General features: G+C 37.5%; 1 protein-coding gene and 1 non-coding gene across 7 annotated transcripts in view; one reads left to right on the forward strand and one right to left on the reverse strand.

The window, feature by feature from the left end:
• The window catches only part of LOC149068947 (glutamate receptor 2-like), a 159046-nt gene that overhangs the window by 53980 nt on the left and 80881 nt on the right, over positions 1-24185 (forward strand). The gene's annotated exons all lie outside the window — the stretch shown is intronic.
• On the reverse strand, positions 19339-19420 carry TRNAS-GCU (transfer RNA serine (anticodon GCU)). The gene has a single exon. It is a non-coding gene; the product is annotated as a tRNA-Ser (tRNA).

The following is a 24185-nucleotide window of genomic DNA, read 5'->3' on the forward strand; positions in this document are numbered from 1 at the left end:
GAAATTCTTATCGCTTGATTGTAGGATATGTACTGGCATTCACTTTTATTTTGGCATGAAAAAATTACATCGTATTAAAACTCATTGACTGCGAAACATTGAATGCATAGAGATAAACAGGATTCCCCCCCCCCCCGAATTGTGACATCCTGGCTTTCCAGTGAAATTTTTTTACAGTATAGGCGAAATTTTTTAATTTTATTTTTCATTTGTTTATCTTTACCTCTTTATCACTACTCAAGTACGATACGGCAGAACCTCAATTATCCGATGTGATTGGAAAGCCCTACATCAGAAAACCAAATACAGTATCATGTTTATTTACGCAGAGCATAATTGATACCAGTGTTTCTTAACTCCTTTACCCTACCCCCTATAACCCTCTTTGGACCATGTTTTCTTCTCACTTCTTGTTTCTTGGCCTTTGCTTGGGCCCCCTAACCTCAACCAGCAGACTAAACCATTTCAAAGTATACAAACTATTTTCTTTTTGAAAAAATTTATAGTGAAAGCGAAAATTTTATAAACAAAGACTGTCATAGTGTCTGTCAAGAGTGTCATGTCTCTAGAATCCAGCGAGCTTCCCTCTTGTGAAGGTTATATGCTGGGCAGTGATGCCAAGATCGCGCCAACCCACCCCCTCCCGCGTGCAAAGTGATTTTCGGGAAGGGGGGGGGGGGTTCAATATTTCGATGGAAGTAACAGCTTACATATTTACATACTTTCGGAAATTATTGTGTGCCAGAATTTTATCACGTAGGCCCCATGAAGACATTATACCCCCCGGACTATGCCTGGATCAGCCCATACTTGTGAACCAGAGTTGGGCGAACGTACACAGAGAAAGCATATGGGAACGTATGCGCATCACATTTGTGGTAAGTTAGCTTTGCGCAAACTATGCCATGCTAATGTTCAGTGAAATCAAGAATGCGGCTTATTTGCAATACCTAAATCCACGCATGTATTCAATCTCTGCAACATTTCATTGCTCAGTTGATAATTTTCAGATAGTACCAGTGCTTATGCAAATATATACATTTTTATATCATTGTTCATCACTTCGTTGAGCAATGTTCTAAAAAATAAATAAGGCAAGGGCACTCGTGTGTGGCTTTTTTTTTTTTTTTTTAATTTTATCGGTTATAGTAAGAATTAAAAAAAAAACGGAAGTGGAAATAAATATAAGCATGTTATCACATTGTTGACCGGTCATGAGTAAATTCGAACTTTCAAGCAGGATAAACCTGTAAGCGGTTCTCAACCGGTGCTCCACTTCCCAGGGGCTCCGCGGCGACTCGAGGAAAATAAAACAAATCAGTAACTTTGATGGATAAATAAAAAATAAGAGGCCTACAAGGTTCTACCATAAAAATTATATGCAAAAAGTGCTCCTCGAGTGAAACAGGGCTTCGCCATAGAAATTATATACTGAAAAGGGCTCCCGAGTAAAAAAAAGGATGAGAACCGCTGCTGTAACGTTCATTAAGTTGAAAAACCACAGAAAACAAACTTCGGTAGACCACCACTCTGCCGCCAGTGAGGTACAAACCTGGATGCTCGTGATGAGAGCCCAGAATGATGTCCACGCGACGACACAGTAGCTCTAGAATATACTAAGTGGCCACGGGTGAAAATCCAGTAAAATATTGTGCTGTAAAAGCTGAGCCACGGCTTATGATTAAGCATTACGTACAAAAAAAAAAAAAAAATGTGCAGCTCATCCATCAATTCCTCACACTTATGTGACAGGACATGAATGAGCTTGTACGTGCTCATCAAGCACAATGCCTCAACATTGAACGAAAAAAAAGTACATTTAAATTTAAAAATAAAATACAATTTTTTTATTGTATCTTTTGTGGTCATTTACTCACACTTCTTATAAAAAGTGTGCTCATTGTACAAACGAAACATCCAAATGGTTGACTGACTTTTTTTTTTCCATCTAAGATAGTGATCTGGTGGCCCAGCCATTAGATACGTCGGAAGAGTTACGAAACCGTGGGTGCTTGACTTGAGCTTTACATGGAAACTATTGATCCCTGAATGAATTTTGGGGGTGCTCAGATCAGTGGTACAGAATACTGAAGGTACTCGAGCACTCACTGCACCCCCGGCTCCACCCCCACTGCCAGTCATCCCCCTAAATGCCAGAATTTTAGTTATATATTGTGGAATCTTGACTAAGTACTGCACTGTCAGTTCCCTTCCCCCAACCCACAAGAAATTTCTGGCTACGGCTCTTCCAATAGCACCATTGTCCACATAATAGAAAGGTCTTACAGGTCTTGAGGTCAAACAACCTAACATAACATTTATTTGCACAATAATGTTTTTAGGAAGAAATTTAACGATCAAACGGGCCACAGCAATTGAATTCAATTAGTGAGAAAAACTAATTTCTTAGCAAAACAATTATCGTACTCTCCCACATTAGCTGGCATGCCGGGAAATAGTGGGGCATACCAGCATGCTGAAAATATCCGTATTTTCCGGAATGCCGATAAATTCGATTCACGGATTCTGGAAAATTCTTGAATATCTTTATTTTTTATTAATTTCTTATCAGGAAAATAGATTATACATATCCGCGGAGCCAACAATGATGGCTCTTACTGGATGTTAGTGAAAACAAACAGTTGAATACTTAATATTAGAATGAATAACTGAATGGGAGGAAGAAGGAAATGAAATATTTCAGAGAGAATCTGAAATATTGTTCAATGTCGGTACTGTAATTGAAAGAAGGTAAAATTTGATTAGTCTTCTATACATGCGTATGAACAGGGCCGCAACTAGATGCTTGGTCACCCGGGGCAAGCGCGCATTTTTACGCCCTCTTGTAATGGTAAGGGAGAGGTTTCAGAATGAAATTTGCACCCCCTCGGGTTCAGCGCCCGGGATAGAGACCCGTCTGCTCCCCCTAATTGCGGCCCTGTATATGAATGAAGGCTGACAGTTGAATTCATATCAGATGGCATGGAGTAATAAAATTCAGGAACTATGTGAGTAAAATACTTTCTTTTCAAAGTTTTATGAACACAAGATAATGCATAGATTCAATTTATTCCTGAGGAAGAACGAGACAAATTAATATTTAAAGAAAACGAGGAAGAGTGATTTAGAAAAAAAAAATATATATATATATCAACTTTATTTGGAAAGTCCACTGATTCAGCTGAATGCATGCTGTGATCCTATTATAACCTCACTTTTTCCGGCATGCCGAAAGTAGCCAAGACCACAACATACAAAAAGCTGGTGCCCCTCGGCCAATGCGTGGGAATACGGTAAGTTTGTTGAAATTTTTGAGTAAAATAATTTGGTAGTTGTTCAAATCAGCGCTCGTGTGTAATCACTTCCATTTTGCCCAGATCTTCACTTGAAAAGTAAAAAATACGTTGGCAGAGGAATGGGAAAAAAAGACGAGCCCACAAAAAGCCAAGTATTGTACTTAGTTTGAATCCTTTTACGAGAGAGCACACCTTTTCTTTTCCTCTCCTACAAAGAAGCATTCAACAGTGGGCGGAACAAAAATTTTAAACCACACAACACTAAATCCGATATCCCGCTGTTTGTACGGGGGGAAGGAAAAATGGTTGGATTTTTTTCGAAGCAGTTTTGTGACAATTACCTGAACCTTTTTCAAGTAGATTTTCTCAACACCCTCAAACCGTCAGTCGGTTAAACGCACATTAAAATTAAATTAACATTAAATTTTGCATTATTTTTTTTCTCACTTAAACGAAAGTGATATTTTTTCTTTTTTAAATCGAAATTTTGAAAAAAAATCAAAAAGAATGTCGTCACCAGCAATCAAAATCGAAAATTAATCATACCGCCAATTATGATTTTCCGCGCTGTTGGCGTCGGAAAGGAAGTCACCACGTTTACAATTAGAATCGCTTATACAGGGTGATTCAGAGAAGATGGGGGGGGGGGGGAAGGGGGGACTTTGAGAGGCGATAGTACACACCGATACAAACAATTGTCATCAAATAATGCATGGTCTAACATGAAACGGCCGCTCCGAAAACGTTAAAACGGCATTCCTGTTGAAATTTATCGTGAGAATGAATAGAAGGCGTGGACGCCAGCCCTGTGAAGTTAATCCAGCTTGCAACCGTTCCAACAATTGTAACGTACGGGATAATTGCGCACTTCAGTGATACTGAAAAAGCACAGACATTTCACTTACGGAGCTGAAAACGGAAGTACCACAGGGACAGCATGAATATACGTTAAGGTTGCATTTGCATGCATGGTGTTCTTTTTCCTCCCGATAAATTTCAACAGGAATGCCGTTTTAACGTTTGAAGAGCGGCTGTGTCGAGGAGCATTCATGTTAGAGCATACATTCTTTGATGAAAATTGTTTGTTTTTGTGTGTAGTACCACCTCTTTTCAAAGTTTTCCCATCTTTTTCTGAATCACCTTGAAGAAAATCACAGTCATTTTTTTTTGGCACAGGACTGGATTTTGGCAGACGCGTTCTAAGATAGGGTGGCCAGATCATGCGATTGAAAAACCGGGACGTAACGCAAATGGTGAAATCCAAAAACTGTTAAAATCTGGAACATCTTGAACAGAGGGTTATTATAGTGTCTTTTGCACATGCAGAATTTATTTTCCGAAGATCACCTCGGCAAAATAATAGCCAGATAGCTTATTGATTTCATGTATCTTGGCCGAGCAAAAAAACCATCATCCATATGGCAATATTGTTTTATCAAGTTTTTTCTTTAAAGGGAGTCATAAAAACAATATTGCTCTCTCTCATAAACTGTTCCGTAGCGACGAGTTAACCGAAATTAGTGACGAGTAAACGAGGGTTAAATAACATTATTTATTATTACCCATGAAAACTGGACAGGACCGAAGAAAAAAACGACAACTTATTGTAGTTTTACTGTAAGATATATATATAGAAGAGTTGATCCACTTTGCCCAAGAATATTTAGAAGACACCAACGAATAAATAAGATATATATATTTTATTTCTATGTTACATAACAGGGGTAAATTCTATGCGTCAAAATTATATGTTTGATATGTACAAAAATTATGAAAAATTAAATATAAAAATGTATCAACCGGTATTTTGGTAAACGAAATTCGCACCGGTATGCGGAATAAAATAAGTAACATGTGGTATCATAACATATTTTCTTTACGTTTTCATGCTGCATACCGGTCGAACCCAACAAATAACTACTAAAAAAATTATAACAGATAGTTCACCTTTCATTTGATAGATGGCAGCAGAAGTTACATACTTTTGTGATCGGTGTTTTTTCCCGATATTTTTGTGCAGCAGAGAAATGTGCATTCATATTTTCTACAATTTTAGTATCGATCACAGAATTTTTATCCATCTAGGTCACTTCATGCACCTATCTTCCTATATAATAGGGCCATATAATGTACAATTTGTTGGGAAAAATATATTTTTGCGTTTTATGCCAACTAAGACTTTTTTCTCTTCTTGCGCGAATATCATCAGCAGATATACTATTTCGCTCAAAGTGAGGGTTTCTCGTTTTCTAGGACAACCCAGTTGCAGTTCACCAGCTACTTAAATTTGAGAACATCCCAAGTTGTATTTCATTAAGCGATTACAACAAAGTATGTCAATGGATCAGGTGTTCCCCAGGGCTCGAATCTTGGACCATTGCTTTTCTTAATATTCGTGAATGACCTTCCTCGGTGCTTCAGTGCATCAAAGTGTCTGATGTATGCTGATGACGTGAATATTTATCGCGAAGTTGGGATTCTGGAAGATCGCATGGCTCTACAAAGAGACCTGCAGTATCTCCATGATTGGTGTGGGGCTAATTTCTTCCAGCTCAATGTTCGTAAATGCCACGTCATCAGCTATACAAGAAAACTGTCATCGACCGAATTTGACTACACCATTGATGCTGTCTCGATCAGTCGTGTTTCCCTAATCAAACACCTTGGTGTTTTCTTTAACTCCAAGCTTGCATTTACCGATCATATGTATGATCTCACCAATAAATGCTTAAAACTGCTAGGATTTGTTGTGAAGAGCAGCAATAATTTCAAATCAATCGCAACAATCGCGACACTGTTCAGGACTTACGTTCTCCCGAAACTAGGGTACTGCAATATTACATGGAGTCCTCACAACAATCTAGACTCACTGATTCTAGAAAGTGTCCAGAACAGATTTTTACGTTACATGTTTTACAGGCAATTTCACGTCTACATCAATGACGTAAGTACAACTGAACTGCGACGTTTTTCCATTTCCAATCATTGGAATGCCGAAGAAGAAGAAGTTATCTTCGCTTTTTGTATAAAATTGTCAATAATATAATTGATGACTGTTACCTTCTCCAAATTGTTGATTTTTCTGTGCCAATTGGAAACAGGCCTGTTCGGCGAACTTTTCACCTCCCTAAACCCCGAACAAACATTTTACGACGGTCCCCTATTTTTTAGATGTGCAATATATATATACAATCAGTGCGAAGTGAAACTCGATATGTTCAATTCAACTATAAGATAATTTCTTAAAAGTCATATGTGAGTATTGAATATTCATGTCATTATGCTTTTTTGTATGTATTTCTATTGTTCCACTCGTTTTTGTTTTCTGTAGTTTGTTGTATTCGTGTTTTTGTATTTCTCTTCTCTTGTCCACCTCTGTAATTGGACAATCCTTGCCTGTTGAGACGTGAATAAATAAATAAGTATGTGAGGACCAATGGCCGTACCGAGGGTTTTTGCTAAATGTTAGGACCCTGAAAATAAATCGAAATACGTTTGTTACACATTTGTATCATGGTTGCTAAAGAAAGCATTTCTGTGGAATTTACTGCATGTGTGTGCAGTGTAAGAACACTTACATCATTGTCGAGGAGAAAATTCAAAAAGGACGGGAGTGACCGAATTTGCAGCAAAAAAAAAAAAGCCAAAGGCTTGAAAAGTTCAAAACTGTCACTCAAAGTCCTGAAAAAATGACCAATGACGGAAAATGATAGCTGCTGCAAAAGATGCAATGAGCAAGAATGCAATTTAAATTTGTTCGAAAAAAGTAAATGTTTGACAAATATGTGAGATGAATATATTTAGATGACTATATTATTGATTATGACCGAGTCATAGTTATCATAATATGATTTATCAGCATGAAAATAATCTCAGTTCTCGATTTCGAAAATTCAACTAAGCCTCGTTGAAACGGGGGGGGGGGGAAACGGAACATTATACAAAGAAATTGGGACTCCAAAATTACGGGAATGACCCGTAAAATACAGGTCACATGGTACGTACAAGATCTGCAGAAATACAGCATATCTGGCCCACCAAGCCGAGAGGAGTAGACGTTGTTCAGGAGCTGGCCTGGCCACGGTAGAGGGCTCACTATAGCCACTACGCCGAGAAGGGCGATGTAGCACAGCACCTGGGTTTTCCCGAGCGACGCGAAGGGCTCACCCTAGCCACCAAGCCGAGAAGCGCACACGTGGTCTAGGACTTGCCATGGTAAACAACAAAGGACTCACTTTAGCTGCAAAGCCATAGACTCGAAACCCTTTTCCTTGCTATTTGTGGTTTTTCCTTTAATTGCTAGTGTAAAGTTTTGCTATTTTGTAGTGTTTTTTTCAAATGTGTTTTACTGTCGTGCTGTCGTGCACGTAATCATGGGCGAAGATACGGGGGTTGGGGCATTGCCCCCCCCCCCCAGCATCAAAGGTGAAGTCGACAAATCGAATGCATATATGTATAGATGAATCGACATCATCATCATCATCTTGCCCCCCCCCCAGACTTCCAAGTCTATCTCCGCCTATGCATGTAATACACTGTAATTTATATATGAGTAACTTACCCCGGCCCGGCGAATATGATTCGCTATACGGGGGTTCTCCGGAGGGAGGCTATACGGGGGTTCTCCGGAGGGAGCATTTATTTTCTCAATGTAAAAAAAACAAACAAAAAAAAACATGTATATAAACATCCTACCCCAGGGAGCACCATTAACATCTCCTACGAGCAGCAATTAGCTGCCCCTCGAGCTTACAATATTTATTCACATTAAAGGAAAAGATTAACATACATTATGTTAGCATATTGTCAGCTTATTATTATACTAGCATATTGTCAGCATATTATTGCACTAGCACATTGTCAACATATTATTGCACTAGCACATTGTCAGCGTGTTATTGCACTAGCATATTGTCAGTATATTATTGCACTAGCATATTGTTGTACTAGCATATTGTCAGCATATTATTGCACTTGCGTATTGTTGTACTAGCATATTGTCAGCAAAGTATTACACTAGCATATTGTCAGCATACATTATATTAGCATATTGTCAGCATACATTATATTAGCATATTGTCAGCATACATTATATTAGCATATTGTCAGCATACATTATATTAGCATATTGTCAGCATACATTATATTAGCATATCGTCAGCATACATTATATTAGCATATCGTCAGCATATTATTACACTAGTATATTGTCAGCATATTATTGCACTAGCACATTGTCAGCATATTGCTGTACTAGCACATTGTTGTACTAGCATATTGTTGTGCTAGCATATTGTTGTACTAGCATATTGTCAGCATATTATTGCACTTGCGTATTGTTGTACTAGCATATTGTCAGCAAAGTATTACACTAGCATATTGTCAGCATACATTATATTAGCATATTGTCAGCATACATTATATTAGCATATTGTCAGCATACATTATATTAGCATATTGTCAGCATACATTATATTAGCATATCGTCAGCATACATTATATTAGCATATCGTCAGCATATTATTACACTAGTATATTGTCAGCATATTATTGCACTAGCACATTGTCAGCATATTGCTGTACTAGCACATTGTTGTACTAGCATATTGTTGTGCTAGCATATTGTTGTACTAGCATATTGTCAGCATATTATTGCACTTGCGTATTGTTGTACTAGCATATTGTCAGCAAAGTATTACACTAGCATATTGTCAGCATACATTATATTAGCATATTGTCAGCATACATTATATTAGCATATTGTCAGCATACATTATATTAGCATATTGTCAGCATACATTATATTAGCATATTGTCAGCATATTATTACACTAGCATATCGTCAGCATATTATTACACTAGTATATTGTCAGCATATTGCTGTACTAGCACATTGTTGTACTAGCATATTGTTGTGCTAGCATATTATTGCACTAGCATATTGTCAGCATATTATTGCACTTGCGTATTGTTGTACTAGCATATTGTCAGCAAAGTATTACACTAGCATATTGTCAGCATACATTATATTAGCATATTGTCAGCATACATTATATTAGCATATTGTCAGCATACATTATATTAGCATATTGTCAGCATACATTATATTAGCATATTGTCAGCATACATTATATTAGCATATTGTCAGCATACATTATATTAGCATATTGTCAGCATATTATTACACTAGCATATCGTCAGCATATTATTACACTAGTATATTGTCAGCATATTATTGCACTAGCACATTGTCAGCATATTGCTGTACTAGCACATTGTTGTACTAGCATATTGTTGTGCTAGCATATTGTTGTGCTAGCATATTGTTGTACTAGCATATTGTCAGCATATTATTGCACTTGCGTATTGTTGTACTAGCATATTGTCAGCAAAGTATTACACTAGCATATTGTCAGCATACATTATATTAGCATATTGTCAGCATACATTATATTAGCATATTGTCAGCATACATTATATTAGCATATTGTCAGCATACATTATATTAGCATATTGTCAGCATATTATTACACTAGCATATCGTCAGCATATTATTACACTAGTATATTGTCAGCATATTATTGCACTAGCACATTGTCAGCATATTGCTGTACTAGCACATTGTTGTACTAGCATATTGTTGTGCTAGCATATTATTGCACTAGCATATTATTGCGCTAGCATATTGTCAGCATATTATTCCATTAGCATATTGTTAGCACACTACTACCAATGAACCATGTGTATAGCTATATGAATTATGCGTATAGTGTTCACTTTTTTGCATTATTTGCTTTATAAGAGATTTTTGTTTTTTATTAGTGCCAGAATGGTGATGCTTTCAATCTTGAAATTGATATCCTCTCTGTTTATCGTCCAAGCTCCGCATTTATACATTAGGTGTTTAACATGACTTGTCTCTTTCTCACAAAAGATGCATTTGAGAGATCTTTTATGAAATCTTTTTTCTGGTATACACCGAATGCGCCACGTTTGGTTTAGAACTTGACTGAAGTAGAAATCACCCTGCACAATGTTCAGTGACGCTTTTGGAAATATTCCATTTGATGAACAGTTCCAACGTTGCTGCCAGTTTTCCATTATGGATTTCTTCATCATGTCTTTTTAATTGCATCGATGAGATTTTAACTATTGCATCTATTTCAGTCTTCTCTGTTGCCTTCTTAGCTTTTCGATCTGCATACTCGTTTCTTTCGTTCCGATTATGAGCCAATGGAAGAATATTTTGTTCTTTTCAGCTAAAATTTTCAGGTTGTGTATATTTTCATCTTTGTTATTGATTTTCCTTAATGTCTGTAGTAATGATTGGCTGTCACTATAGACGTGGGCACCTTCTAATTTATTATTGCGAATGGGGTCTATAGCGTCCTTTACTGCTGCCATTTCGGCTTTATACACTGTACTGCCATCGTTCAGTCGAATCATGTTTTCATAGACTATATAATTGCTATTATAGTGAACTACTGCATAACCGACTTTATCAGCTATTTTTGAGCCATCGGTGTATATTGAATGGATGGCTTTATCGGTATCGTTTTTGCTCCATTCTATTCTTAGTTTCTGCCAAGGAGGTATATGAAAAATTATTTATACATGACTGTAATTTATATATGCATAATAAAGCACCCGACACAGAACAGCCCCTCATCCGGGGCAATAGCTAAAATTGATATTGTTGGTAGAGCTTGGGCGGTGCACGGTATGGAATGAAATGAGTTTATCTGTCCATTACCTCTTAGTTACACCTGTGTCTCTAGGAGGGAATGATGTCCCTGATGTAGATATTTTATGAACATCAGGTACCAGAAAGGCACTTTTTTTTGTAAAGGGTGTAACAAGGTGCATTTTTTTGACTCAACTCTTACGCGGTCTCAATCAAAGCGTAATTTTGAGGGTGATTCTTCACGCAAAACGGTGAATCAGCCCAGTATTTTTTCCCTTATCTCATTCATTTCCCATTTGAAAAATAAAATAAAATGAAAAAGATGGCGTTAACCATAATATATAGTGTACACTCGGATTTCTTTGCTGCGGTTTTTCCTCTCTTATTTATAGCTGCTGGTGTTTATAATTGCACAAGTAGAGTCAGTCAGTCAGTCATCCATCCATCTTTTCACTTCTTCGGACGACGACGATATTTTTATTTCGTGCCACGACCGCGACCTCTTCCCCCCTTTTCTTAATTTGATTCCTCTCTACCATTAATTAATGTAGAATTTTATATAAACTTGGTGGCATCTGCACCCGAATTGTGGTGCCTTGATGGTAACACGGCAAGTAATGCAACATCAAGACTGGAGAGAGGAGGGACACCCCCTCTCTCTCTCTCTTAATCTAAACATAGAAGGACACGCGATATGGGTGACGATTTAAAAACCTGAAAAAAAAGCTTTTATACGTAGGCCACTCCGAACGTTTTTAGCAGAAAATTCATTTTGATAGTATTTACAAGGCTGAAACTTCCCCCTTCCCCCTGTGTTCTAACACGAGCGTTACCATACTCTGGATATTTTTTTTTAATTCTTGCATGAGCCGACGTATGTCGACAGCCGTTGGCCCTCAAATGCACATAAGGGGACCTCGTGAAATTAAGTACGCACTATGATTTTTGAGAGTGAGTGTGCGAATTGGTATGTAGGCATATTCAGCTAGGCAAGGGATGATTTAAGGAAAATTCATCGACAGCAATTCACGCCGGAAAAATCACCGACAACAATTCACGCCGGAAAAATCACCGACAACAATTCACGCCGGAAAAATCACCGACAACAATTCACGCCGGAAAAATCACCGACAACAATTCACTCCCGAAAATTCACTGACAACACCACCACGCAATCCACAGATAAGAAAATTCCCGGCTAGGAAAGTTCATCGCTAACAATTTACCGCAGATAAGAAAATTCCCCGCTAGGAAAATTCATCGCTAAACAATTTACCGCTAGGAAAATTCACCGACAACAATTCACGCCGGAAAATTCACTGACAGCAATTCACCATTACACAATCCACCGATAGGACAATTAACCATTAGGAAAATTCAAGCTGACCAATATTCATATCGTCGCTTCGGAATCGGAGAAAACGGGATCAAAAAAAGAACTGTATATTTATCGGAAGTGTATTTTAAAAAAAACACCCCCTTGATGAAACCGTACTTTTAAAAGTGGATTCTTGGTAACCCTTCAAAAAAAAAACAATGATTTGATTGATAGTGTTATACGCCACCGGGTAAAATCGTTCATGTGTTTGTGATGCCACCTAAAACCACTCATCTAATACATTCGCTTGATAGGTACGGTTTTCGAGTGTGGAAAAATTTCGTTCGAAAAATTTTCAGATTTAGTTATGATTGAACAAATCGATTTGTTTCATCGATTCAATATTTTTAAAGTACAATCAACCAGTTTTCTTCACCACACTACGTCAACATGTGGGAAATATTCATGGCATGCATGCTCATGCGCAAAAACGCATCCTGGGTATTTCGAGAATCCTGTTGATCTCATTATTTATTGCAAAAAACACACTTGATTGCTGAAACCATCCAAAATATTCGCTCGCTGTAGCCGGTGTAAAATACGCTTTTGCTTTATGCATTTCTTCAATGAGCCTCATATTTGCAACACTTTCAATTTATAAAGAAATTAACCCTTTCATTCGACCTGAATCAATTGTAATCGATTATATCTGTTGTAAACTATGCAAGATAGTACTGGTGCATCTAATCTGCATATTCTGGTTTTCGAGTCATACTTTTAGGGCGGTATTCACCGACATGGTTTAAGCTATTTCAGCTAAGTCACAATTTTTTGATAAGAGAACGACACGGATTGGTTAAATTCAGGTTTTTAACCAATCTATGTTGATCTCTTATCCAAAAAATTGTAACTACAGGTTTAAACCATGTCGGTGAATACGGTCCTTAAGAAGCTATTTTTCAAATATTAACTCCTCTAAATACAGCGTAAAGCACGTTTTGATAGTATAAACACGCATTAGATGTTTTCGTTGATTTTTCAAGAAAATGCAAATTTGCCAATTGATGCCAACTGTACGGGTTTTGCATCCCAAGAGAAACAATTTTCAACATTAATTTACTCCTCTCCTAATGCAATTCCGCAGCTACTTTTTTCACAGTACATATTTCGAGTCATCTAATAAGTGTAAAATTTTCGTCGCTATGAGTTTAGCTTAGGAGTGTTTCCTTGTTATAGTAAAGTATGTAAATTAGCATTTTCTATGATTGAGTACAACTGCCGAGACTGCACACCAGTCCTCGACATCATCAAGGACCTCCTGTAAATTTCCATCTAATGTAGACTGCTGAGTACTTAGAAAGTGAACTCCCCATGTTTATAGCCGCACACGTAATACCTATTACGGCCATGGGCGGAGATACCACAGCGTCAAAGGTGGAGTCGACTGATCTAATGTATAAATGTACATATAAATTGACATCATCATCATCGTGACCACCCCCCCCCCCCAGCAATAATAACCGTGCCCCCCAGATTTCCATGTCTATCTCCGCCTATGCCAATGTCCGTATCCCGGGCACTTCACTAATCCGGTCATTGCCCATCTATCTAACTTCAGCTTCAGCCATGGATTCCGGAACTGAAACGGTCAGAAGAATAACCGCACATTTTGATTAACCGTTGATTGAGATGATCGCGGACATGTTGGATTCGTTGCCGATCCTCTTATTTGCATTACTCCTTGAATAGTCTATTTTCTTCGAAGTTCCGTTCCCCAAATAATGTATATAATTGACCTTTCCCCAACTCCCTTTTGAATGATGTTAATGGGAAATGGCTGATTGAAAGGGATGGTTCAACATGATTTCTAGGGTCAAGATGATCGTTAATCAAATCTAGAATGAATTGCCGAATGACTTGACCATCTTCGTTGATAATTTCTTTTCCCCCTTCTGAAATATATAAGGAATGTTCACGAATGGTCCATACACAGGGTCCGCTGCCTAAATTTTACTTCACGTGACCATACTAAGGCCCCTGACCAGGGTTAAAGATGTTTGGTCAAAGTGAGTTCAGTGACTACGCCCTATCACAACTCTTCAACATATAGGCCGCGGGCAAAATGTGGCCCTCCGAACACTTTGCTGTGGCCCGCCGAACATTTTTAAGGAAGGGTATCTACTTAACATAGAAAAACGATTAAATTCCAAAAAAAAAAAAATTGTTAAAAGAGTTCTGGCAACATTTGAAATCATCTGCTGTTATGTTTAGAGAAGTGTGGAATACTTTACAGATTCAGTAATAATGCTGTGCATTTGATACATTGAAAGAGCCGTCGTAACCAATTTGGTAACTAAAGTCGGCATCCAAAAGGCATACGTAATTATGAAATTTAACGAAAATGCTAAAAAAAACCCTTAGGCCCCTTTCACACAGAGCGGATGTGGATGCGGACGCGGATGCGGAAGCGGGTCCGCATACCCTTTCACACGAGCACTGAAGATGCGGGTGTTTCGCCCGCATCTTTAGGTTGAAATTCGTGCATAAAAACTATTTTTTCGCAATTTTTGTAACTGTTTTTCTCCTTCACCCCTGATTCAGTGCCCATATGCAGCCTAGAGGTATTCTTTGGTGGTTTAGTCTAGAGCCACATAGAATATGGGAATAAAGATATCTTCATTCCGATCCTCACAAGTAGTCGATGGGAGAAAATGTCTTAAAATATTTTCAAAACATTTTGAAAACAAATCTGTCTTTCCGGAAAAATATGAAAGAAAAATTCCAAAAACATCCAATGTTCGAAAAATCCAATCCAAAAACATCCGAAACTAATATGTTCCTGAAAAAAAAATTCAGGAGATATCAAAGAATTTGCAAGTAGAAAAAAAGGGGAGGGGTGGGGACGTTCAAAATGTCTGTGCTTAGAAATATTCACATCACAATTCTGTCTTAGGCCGGGATTACAGTATAAAAGTTTTATAAAAGTTAGTTTATAAAACTTGAAAAATGCAACCGATAGGCCGATCAGTTAAGTTCGCTCGAATGTAACAGATGTGTTTATTGATTACATTTTTCAAGTTTTATAGTGTAATACCAGCCTTAGGCCGGGATTACACTATAAAAGTTTTGTAAAAGCTCTTTGATAAAACGTGAAAAATTCAACCAATATTATCTTATTGGTTGAATTTTTTGAATGCAAAATGTGTGTGCGTGTGTGCACCGCGCAACCGATGCGCCTTTGGTTGAATTTTTCAACTTTCATAAAAGTTCTTTTATAAAACTTTATAGTATAATCCCGGCCGGATTACACTATAAAAATTTTATAACAATTATTTAAAAAAAAGCAACCAATAAATTTATTAGTTGCTTTTTTCAAGTTTTATAAAATAACTTTCATAAACCTTTTATAGTGAAATCCCATCCTTAGATTAGTCATTTCTGAAATATAAAATTTCATTTTTTAAGTTTATAGACTGAATATTGAGTAAAATATACTTGTAGGTATTCGGGGGGAACCACCAAAAATATTCAAGTGCTAGGGTCTTCAAACGACTTAATCTGGCCCTGAGTGAACGTCGTACGGGGATAACGTTGTTTAATAAAAGTATTTTTTTTAAAGTTTAAAAAAATTAACAGATTAAAAATTTAAAAAAATAACAAATATTTAAAATAATATTTCAGATATTCATATTTTTAAATAATTTTAAAAATTTAAAAAGAAAAAAATTAAAATTTTTAAATTAAATTTTAAAGTTATTAAAGTATGTAGTCAATTAAATATTCGTAATGAACTGAACGGCTTATAATTTTGGTCCCGTCAGTGGCCCTTGTTGGCAGGTTTTATTGTATAAAATTGTGAAATATGGACAAAAGGCAGTTAAAGTTGCTATATCTCAATCTCAGAAGGAAACGAAGGGATACACGTATGTAGGTACATTATATTAATGAGCAGGGACCATCATATGGTGTTTTTAAGGGTATTTATGGCAAATAATTAAAAAAATTCCGTGAAAAATCACCTTCAAAAAGTAGCCAAAGATGCGGACGAATTCGCTCCGCATCCGCATCGTCTGAATAGCCCCGAATAAACCTATTGTCAAAACTTCTATGTGCGGATGCGGAGCCCGCACTTAGGTTTTGACACATGCGGACGACGTCCGGACCCGCATGAACATTTCCTAGGTGCGGAGATTTTTCGGCTCGTCTGAAAGGCGCAGTATATTCCAATTGTTAAAACTTCTTCCGGACCCGCATCCGCATCCGCGTCCGCATCCGCATCCGCTCCGTGTGAAAGGGCCCTTAAGGGGATTGGTGCGCGCAGGTTTTTCCAAAAAAGCACATTTTCTCCAATTTTTCAATTTCTAAGTACTATGAAATTTTCTGCGTCTAACTACGTTCATGTTTTTGTTCTACACATGTACTGAAAATATATATTTTAAATATTTTAATATGAACTGCTTACATTATACACACGCTAATGGTTTTCACTAAAATGCGTTTTTCTCAAAACTAAGTTTTTTGTTAGATAAGGAACATTTTTCCCAACACCCACTCATTCAAAACGTCTTGAAGCTTTGTGTGTCTCTCAACACTATGGTCTTACATACTTTAACACAAGCTTTCAGGATTTTAATTGTCATTTTTTTTTATCGAATTTTAACTTCAACATGCATATTTTTCAAAAATCCCAAAAATTAACCCATATTTTGTGTCATAAAAGTTTTTTAAATAATTTTAATGAAAAATCCTCGTGTTAAAGTATGTAACACCATAGTGTTGAGAGACACACAAAGTTTCAAGGCATTCGGTTCGCAAAAATGTTCATTATATCTAACAAAAAACTTAGTTCCGAGAAAAATGAATTTTAGTGAAAACCATTAGCGTGTGGTTAGATGTAGTTATGCCTGCCAGCAGTTTATATTAAAATATTTAAAATATATATTTTTAGTACATATGTAGAACAAAAACATGAACGTAGTTAGACGCAGAAAATTTCATAGTACTTACAAATTGAAAAATTGGAGAAAATGTGTTTTTTGGAAAATTTGCGTGCACTAACCCCCCATTAATGAAAGAAATAATTTTAGAATTATTGAAAAAATAATAATTTCCTTAATTTATGAAATTTTATAATTAATGAAAAAAAAAATAGATAACTACGGAAAGAAATAATATTGCAGAACTGCTGACAGAAGAAATAATTTCAGAATGCCTGACGCGGGCACATAAAAACCCCAAAAATTTGAAGATTTTCGTTTTTTTAAACATTTTTATCGATGATGCAAATGGTTCCTATACATTTATTCTTCACAGAAATGCTTTCTTTGGCAGCCATGATGTAAATGTGTAATGAACGTATTCTAATCTATTCACGGTCCTAATATTTCTCCCCCCCCCCCTTCCCAACCAGTGTGGTCATGGGCCCCCCTCATATACTGTACTCTGCTGAACTGGGAACGGAAAAAACTCAATGGAACTGGCTGAATTCGAAATGAAATCATATACAGTACTGCAATTGCGTTGTTCAGGGAAACGGAAACCTCGCTTACAGCGAAATGGCATATCCCAGTGTTTCTCAATCACCGGGCACTGACATCAGTCAAACGGGGCCGTGAAGAGCTCACCGATTCATTTTTACCCATTTATACCCTATATTAGGCGTGCGTATTACCGGACCTTCTACTCACATTATAGAAATCAACCGGGCCGCGGTCTTCCAAGGGTTGAGAAACACTGGTATATCCCAGCGTTTCTCAACCTGTCGTCCACGACGATGGCATAGGAGGTCCACAGGCGGACTTGATAAAATTATTCACCCGTTGTAATCGATTATTAGTGATACCGTATCCATATGGGTTCAAATAAAATTGTACCTTCATACTTAGGTTCACCATAACATCATCGAGGAGAATGCAAAGAAATTGCGATCCTAATTACGGGATCACACTAAATTTTGCCAAAAATTTCAATTTGTTGCTTTAAATTCAACCAACAAATTACAAAATTCTTTAGGGTTGCGGAAGTAACGATCTGCTACAAAAATCGCAGCAAACAAAAATATGTTTCACGAAAAAAATATATATTCTAATGATTTGACCATATTTCATGCAGATAATCGGAAAACTTTTAGATCTCAAAATATAATCCGTAAAATACGGGACATCGTCAAAATTTCATCGAAAACATTGTGAGAAGCACAATCACCAATCACTGCCGTCTTAACGCATGGGCCCTCCCGGGCACGGCCTAGGAGCCTCAAGAGTAAAGGAATCTGACGAAAATGAGGTCTAGTTAAACTTTTATAGAATTTATCTGGTCGGGCCTAAGGTGCTGGCCCATGATGCTTTTAAGACGGCCCTGTCACCAACCATTATTGAAATTACAAAAAGAAAGAAAAAAGAAATTCAGGCCAAAACGTTAAACATGACAAACATGTGAGATGAATATTATTTATAATTTTTGCCATCATCATCATAATGTAATGAAAATTATGAAAACATTGTGTGTGTATATTCACGACTTTTGTAAATACAGTCAAACCTCGTTAATGAGTAACTCTTGGGAGAGCGAAAATATGACTTAGTAAGCGGAGCGACTCGTAAAACGGGGTAAGCCATAGCTGTGCAAATTCCTACCTGAGGACAATTGGGACTTCCAAAGAGTGATCCGGTAAGCGGAGTGACGTGCTAACCGGGTGACGCACTAACGAGGTTTCACTGTATTACAAATTCACAATTAAGTATCGTTGAAAAAACGGGACAAATGTATAAAAAAAAAAATTCAGAACAACGGAAACTACAAGGATGTCCCGTAATACGGGGCACAAGTGATCCTTCAAATTGTTGTGAACATACTATAAAACCAGCAATGCCGCAACTTGGCTAGTGCAACCGGGGCTTCGGTTGGCCCACCCACCCTACAAAGGTTTCAATTTGTTCTGCATGACAAGTAAACCCTTTTATGAGGGGCCCCAAGCGGCACACTACGGCCTTGAAAACCAGACATTTCCCAGGGGAATGTAGGTGCTGAAAAAATGCGTCCGACGAGGGTGGGATTCGAACCCACGCGGGGAGAGCCCAATGGATTAGCAGTCCATCGCCTTAACCGCTCGGCCACCTCGTCCTCGTACGTCAGGATGGTTGAAAAACATTGGCATATCCTCATGGTATTCACGGAGAAAAAGTGGAAACCCTAGTTTGCTTTACATTAAAAATAAATTTTTCCAAAAAAATTACATCTTACATGCCCAGATCACACAGTACCCGAAACGGGAAAAAAAAAATTGTGGAAAATATGATGCCGTATTTCTCTCTTCCACAAAAATATCGGAAAAAAATATTCATCTCTAATACGCAAGACCTCTGCTGCCACCTATCGAATAAAAAATAAACAATGTTATAATTTTTTGAATAATAAGTTAGTTATTGGTTTCGATATGCAGCATGAAAACGAACAAAATATTATTTGTTTTTCAATGCCCCATACATTGAAAATACATGAGAAAATTTTATGCTCCAAAATACTGGTTGAAATGTTTTTATGTTTGCTGCTTGTAAATATCCAAAAATACAGTAACCGGTATTTTGGAGCATAAAATTTACACCGGTATGTAGAATAAAAATGAAAACTTTTTTATAGTTTTCACACATACCTCCATGTGTGTGTGTGTAGTTCATTTTAATTCTGCGCATTGATTTTTGAAATCACCAACCATTTTATTTTAAGAATCATAACAGATTGCTACGATTTCACTCAATAGGTGACAGCACGAGTCCTAGCGTAAAGCGGTTTCTCGTATTTATACTAGCAAAGTATATGAAAAAAATGAAATTAGTATTGAAAATGGTTCCTTAATGAAGAATATAATCAAATCATATTAAACTTAGAATACGTCGGAAGGTAAGGATAGATGTTCCTCCTAATACTTTTTTCACCGGTACGCAAATTACTTCTCTATTTTATGCCGGTTCGCGAAAATTTCCACTTAATTTGAGCGGAAAATGCTGAATAACACTGAACTAAACTGCACAAGGACCAGGCTTTTGGTGCGAATAGGTAATTTTATCCATCGCACAACGATTCGACACTATAATGCAAAGGTGCTCAACCTTTAGGTGAGTGAAGGCCACTTTATTCCTTTAAAAACGCGTGGCGGGCCACTTAAGTAAGGTGGAACAGCACCGCAGGTCACTTATGCGATCTGTAAATGTGCCGCGGGTCACGTAAATGATCTGGAACTGCCGCGGGTCCCCTTGAGTAATCGAAAATTGAGCCGCGGATGAATTAAATGACTTGTAATTGTGTCGTGTGTGTGTGTGTGGGGGCTCTTGATTGACCTGGAACTGTGTCGCCTGTAACTTATTCTGGAAATATGTAGTAATATGGAATAATCTGGAAATATACCGCGGACCACTTCGGTGATGTGCAACTGCACCGCTGATCACTTAAGCATCCAAAACAGTGTCGCAGGTCACTTGAGTGACCGATAAATATGCCGTAAACACTCAAGCCACCTGCAAATATGCCACGGGGGTCCATTCCATCGCCCCCCAGGGGGCGTTAACGCCCACGTTGGGAATCACTGATATAGGGTGTTCAATAAGAAAGCAACCGGACCTCTGAATCTTCTTTCATTTTCTTTTGCCTGCGAAACGTTCGTGCGTGAGGTGCAACACCCACTTCATCCCCAGTAGTGCTTTGCAATGCAGCTACAAAGAAAATTCAGAAATGAGCTGCAAATCGTACGCCCTGCATTTTATAGGACTCTGATTTGCATATTTTCCAGTTTGATTTCGTGCAGCGCCCTCTATCGACAAAAATGTGAAAGAAAATCTTTTCCTATACCTAAGGAAATCCTCTTCGTGATGATAACCTTTTCTCAAACCGCATAGAAATGTATACTGATACAAAATTTTAAAACAACTAAGTCAAAATTTTTTTCTGAATTTTTAAACTATTTACGGGTTTATGGGACACCCTGTATTTACATATCAAAGAAAACCAACAACCACAGAGAAACGGTACCATTTTTTTTTTATTATTGATTCCAGAAAAAAAAGGAAAAACCGGATCAACATCAACGTCCACAGGCACATCTTGAACGACGCATCTTCGCACATGCGCATGTGTACATCGTCACATAAATCCGACATGAACGGCAATAGACTACAAGTGCGGAAACCCAAAATTTAGCCATCTTTGCAAAAATTAATCAATACAATAAACATGTACCAAGAAACACCGGGAAAAACACGGACGGAAGTCGATAAATCCAGACACACCGTATAAAATGTTATCTTTGGTCTCGAACAGTCTGACCCGCTTATAACCAAGCCAGGAAAAAAAAAAACCAGCGAAAATATTCGTTGTACGTGAAAATTCGCAATATTCATGTTTGTTATAAGCGTATCCGACTGTAATTGTAAATAAGCTCCAAAACGACACCAAAGCGTGGCTTTGGCGACCTACTGATATATATAGGGTGATAATAATTAAAGTTCCCATATTCTGTGTGCGTAGTTTTTTCTCAAACTACTACTTAGCTGAATACAGCCGGATAACATTCGGGATATCTTAATGCGGCCAATGGGAGAGATATTTATGAAATAAATAGTTCAATTTTCGATCACCAGGTGAAAAAGTGGTGCCTTTTGTATTGCATTTTCCCCATATAGCGTATATATCAAGTTTCAATGGAATACGCCAACCAGAACGGACGCTACGTAGGTCTGAGTAGATTCAGTGTACTGACATTGCTCAGACCAGTGTTACAAATTACCCGTCAGTATACTGACACTACTCCGACCTATGTAGCGGCCCGTTCTGGATGACGTATTCCATTGAAACTCGGCCTATGGGGAAAAAGAAAATTCAATAAAAACAAAAGCGTCACTTTTTCCACCTAGTGGTCGAAAATCGAACTTTTTTTTTTTTTTTAAATTTCATAATTCTCCGTCCCATGTATTATCCCATCTCATTAAGATATCCCAAAAAATTGGGTGTATTCGGATAAGCAGTTTTTGAGAAAAAACTACCCGGAGTACGGGAACTTATAATTATTATCACCCTGTAGATATATAATTGCATCATATATATGAATATAATACTATTCATCTCTCTTTGGTAAGAAATTGCAGCTTCGTACTACCGGCCATCAAGGGTGTATATATATATATATACAGTAAATAAAATTTGTTTGTACTGTGTTTAGTAGGAACAAACTCTACATTAAAGAAGTAGAAAGAATATAGAAGTAGAAAAATTCGTGAAATCGGATAAACTCTGACCATTTCATAACAATTCTTATAAAAGTATATTATTTTAGGGCGTGATCGAATGATAAGGCGACGTGCTTTGCGGGGGAAAAAAATCGATGCGTGTAGGGTTCCCAGCAAAAATATCCTCGACTTTTCCTGATAGAATCTCAAAAATTTCCCTCGCCAAAATCCAAAAATCTCCTCACCAAAACTAGAAACGTTTTTTTTCCCTGACCAAAGCTCAAAAATTTCTCTGACAAAATCTCAAAAAAAGTTTTTTCCTCTGACCAAAATTCAAAAAATTTCCTTGATCAAAAACGCTTTCTCTGTCTTTCTTTCCCTGAACTAAACTAAAAAAAATTCTCTGACTTTCCCTGACCAAAATTCAAAAAGTTTCCTTGATTAAAACTTAAAAATTTACTGACTTTTCCTGACCATAACTCAAAAAATTTCTCTGGCTAAAATTCAAAAACTTTCAAATACAAATGTCACAACAGGCAAAACGCCAAACAAGGTGACTGAAAAAAATGCCCTTAAAATTCAGTTTTCCGAACAGAAACTCAAAAATTTTCCTGACTTTTCCTGATCGAAACTCCTAAAGAAAAGAAATTACAACTCAAGAAATCTTGAATCTTCCAAATGTTTTTTCAGGTTCCCTTTTCCTCCCTTCGCAGAATATTTTCCCTAGTTTTATCAAGAATTTGAATATTTACCCGACTTTTTAGCTAAGACCATTTTCCATTTCCCTGACGTTCTAGGTCACTGGGGATTCTGTAAGGAACTCCCAAGCTGCGATTCATAACAAACTTAGACCACCGCTGATTGAGCTCCCTTGAAATGAGCGGGGCCACCCTCAACAGAAAGGTTTACGGTGAGATACTGTGCTTTCTTCATGGGAAATATTAAGCTATATCATAATGATGTGTGTCCCAGTGAACTTTTCTTACACCCAGTGCCATAACTAGGCAGGTTCCGCACAGGGCCCACTTGGAAAGGGAGAGCCCAAGAATGGGCTAAAATGCAAATTATTGCACAGGGCACAGGAATGGCTAGTTACGGCACTGCTTACACTCACATGTCACTGGAAAGACCGCCTTACAGTCCGGACCTGTATTTTTTTACAAGTTCTACCTCCCTTCTCGAACGTCGAAACGAAGGTCACTTGAAAGGATTGTCAGTTCCGTCACGGCCATGGGCTCTCTTGGGGGTGTACTCTCTGATGGGTATACACACTGGTTTGTCAAACAATCGGAATCACTGCATTTTCAGGCCTGATGTAGTTGCTTGAAACTGATATGCGTGTTACAGGGGAATCCCCATGATAACGGGAATCCATGCCAACGAAAAATTTCATGTTGATTTATGCGGCGTCCGCTAATAAGCAGCGAAATACATTGAAGACTCTCCACGGGAGCGTGAAAAGTATCTGTTAATGAAAATGACAAGAGGTGTCCGCTAAACAGGAAGTGCGCGTTATGAGAGGTTCCACTGGATAAAATCTAAATCTTCATCGACTTTCGCCAGCTTTTCATTCGATCAAACCCGCGTTATTCATAATAAACACTATAAATTGATTATATATTTTGAAAACTTTTAACAAATTGACGATTAATTAACTTTATGGCACTTGA

This window comes from Pholcus phalangioides, unplaced genomic scaffold, assembly GCF_987345545.1.
Source record: "Pholcus phalangioides strain wild (caught in Gottingen) unplaced genomic scaffold, Ppha-v1.0 ptg000024l_1, whole genome shotgun sequence".
In the NCBI taxonomy this organism is placed as follows: Eukaryota; Metazoa; Arthropoda; class Arachnida; order Araneae; family Pholcidae; genus Pholcus; species Pholcus phalangioides.